The 2,980-nt window shown below is 43.0% G+C and overlaps 1 pseudogene; it reads right to left on the minus strand.

Moving 5' to 3' along the window:
* Positions 1-1,372: 1,372 nt before the first annotated feature.
* On the minus strand, positions 1,373-2,152 carry LOC133881543 (probable serine/threonine-protein kinase WNK11; annotated as a pseudogene).
* Between the last annotated feature and the right edge of the window lie 828 nt (positions 2,153-2,980).

The raw sequence follows: 2,980 nt of genomic DNA on the forward strand, positions 1-2,980 counted from the left end.
ACCGATGCAGTGGTCGTACCTTGCTCTCTAACGTGTAACCCAACACGAATGCTTCCCAACCAGGTCTCCTACCTAAAGGGTTCTTCAATGGAATTCCTTACCTTAGAGCCGACCTCTAAGATAGACTTCAGTTGTAGCGCAGCACACTTGAAACGGCTTCAAAGGGATTTTGAACTTCTCTGAGCTCTTGGGGAATTCAATACCGAATTCTTTCAGTTCTCAATGCCCAGAGGCTTCTATTTATAGGCTGAGGTGCAGAATGGGCGACTGCTGTAATATGTACGGACGCCGTCCGGATGGTGAACATGGGCTGTCCGGGCAGACAACTGTGCGAGAGGATTTTTCAAAAATTTCGCTGAAAATCTTTCTTGTTTAAGATCCGCGTCCGGACGGTGAGACATTAACGTCCGGACGGTCGCACGTCCGCTGCAAGTAATTTCCATATAAGGCTAATCGCGTCCGGACCAAGGGGGATGAACGTCCGGACGACAATTCTTCAACACGCAATTTCCATATCTGCTATGCGTGCGTCCGGACCATGAGAGGCAGATGTCCGGACGGTGATATTTGAATTGCGATTCTTGCCTTATGTATGAGTGCGTCCGGACGGTAAACCACGTCGTCCGGACGGTGTATCAATCTTCCCATACTCTGAACTTGGAAAGAATCTGAAGCTGTTCGATCACTGATGGACGTCCGGACGGGCTGCTGAGAGGTCCGGACGGATGCAAGCTGGAACAGAAGCTTCTCGACACAGTGGAGGGTCTAGACGGAAAGATACGTCGTCCGGTCGGGATGAACATGTCGTCCGGACAGATGGACGTTCGGACGGGATAACACGTCGTCCGGACGGCTGACAGGGAATCTGAAATCTTCTATCTTTTTCGCAGTGCAGAGTCTTCTGAAAATACTCTGACAAGTGGAATCCCTGTTTACAGCATCTTTAGACATAAGTGACTTTGTTCAAACACAGAATGAGGCCAAAATACTAACAGTTGCCAACCCCAGGTCGCCGATTTTCACCTATATGTAGAAGTCATAAGGCTTCAGGGTTACAAACCAATAAAATGTCCTACAGAAAATATACTATAGATCAACTGAGAAAATAATATGAAACCCCATTAGATAATTCTTTTTGGCACTTAAATTGAAGAACTACTGTTGAACTCCTGACCCAAAGTATGTAAGGCTCTATAAGACTGTATCAACCCAGGAAAATCAGATCCCGAAGTAACCTACACCCGATTAGCAGGCATAACCAACCAATCATCAAGTGTTTATAAGCTATTTGGCAATCAAATGGTTGAAAGACCCTACCATAGGAGAGATTTTGGCTGTAAATAACTTATCTTCTAGTGCTACATATATTCAATTACACCTCAAACAACAGAAGAACAACCTCAATAATCTACGAAATTTGAATTGATTGAAAATGAAAAACGCAAGAATCTAGATAAATCAATTTATCCTCATTAAATGAAAAAGGAAAACCAATTTCTTTAGATTGGAAATGACTTATTACTTGGCCAACGTTTCAATTGATGAAGATGTTACTGCAATTGAGATCTCTATGAATAATGCATGGCTCATGGGTATGCAGATACCCCAATCCCTCAAGCATCTGCTTTGACCACTTCTTCAAGGCCTTAATGGGAACATGGCGATGCTTTTTCCTGTAATCCCTCAGGTTTCCAGATGTGCACACCTTAGTAATAAAATTCAACATGTTATGCTTGTCATCCTTCCAAACATTGTAATAGACAATGATATAGTTGTTCTCCAATGTCCGCAATAGCTTAACCTCCAAGTGAAGCCGATTGATGAGTACTGGATCCTCGTTGAAATTCCTCAACCTAACCTGATTCCAGGCCACCTCTATACCTTCCTCCTGATCAAAAGCCCTGTAAACCTTCTTCATAGAACTGCAGCCAAGCAGATCACTGTACCTACCAAATTGTCCAGTAGGATCAACCTTAACAAATAGTTTAGCCTCACGGTCAGACACAGTCACACTCTTAGAGCACTCCCATCAGACTCCCTAAAATGGTTCCCTTCCTTATATTTAGGGAAAATTTCATCAAAGACATAAAAAAACACCCTCCATCAGACACCCTAAATTTACATGATCTCCTTGGGAATCTATAGTAACCATGTATATTTACATGGTTACTGTAGATTCCCTACCTAATATTTTAATAAATAAAAAAACCATCTCTCTCTCTCTCTCTCTCTCTCTCTCTCTCTCTCTCCCCTCTCTCCTTTCACCTTCCCCATCCTCCATCGTCTCCACCCCGTCAAAACTCAAACTCAATCAAAATAAAAAATTTCTTCAACCACAGCAAAGCCCCAAGCCCTAGGATCACCGGAAAATTCATAGTTCAGAATTCCATTGAAATTTCACAGTTTGAAATGTCCGGAATTCCATCGGAAATTTCCTCTTGTTTCATCGGAAGTTCGCACCTCAAGCCACCAGAATCGCGCCCTCAACTTCTACGGCGTCGACCCAGCATCACCCACCGGAGATCGGACCTTCCTCTTACCAAAACTAGGTGCTTTATAACTACGTCTTTGTACATCTCTTCTTAGGCCACTGGAAATCGGACCCACGGGTCTTTGTACATCTCCGGTTCTCTCTATGATTCGATCTCTCTTCCTCAAGCTCTCTCTCTCTCGATCTCTCTCCCTAATTCGGTCTCTCTCCCGGGTTCTCTCACTCTACTTGTTTTGGGTCACAGAGAAGAGAGGAAGGAAGGATTGGGAAGATGAAGAAAGGGAGAAGAAAAGAAGAGGAGGAAGAGAAGAAGGGGCGGTGGACTGGTGGGTTTTGAGAGAGAGAGAGGACAGAGATGAAAAGAGAGGAGAGAAGAAAAAAATAATAAAAAAATAAAAGTAGGAAAGAGAAAAGATAATAAAATAAGAGTAAAAAATATTTTTTAATTGATATAGGGAAAATTTAAGGAATCTATTGTGGGGTGTTTTT

This window comes from Alnus glutinosa, chromosome 11 (assembly GCF_958979055.1).
Source record: "Alnus glutinosa chromosome 11, dhAlnGlut1.1, whole genome shotgun sequence".
Classification (NCBI taxonomy): domain Eukaryota; kingdom Viridiplantae; phylum Streptophyta; class Magnoliopsida; order Fagales; family Betulaceae; genus Alnus; species Alnus glutinosa.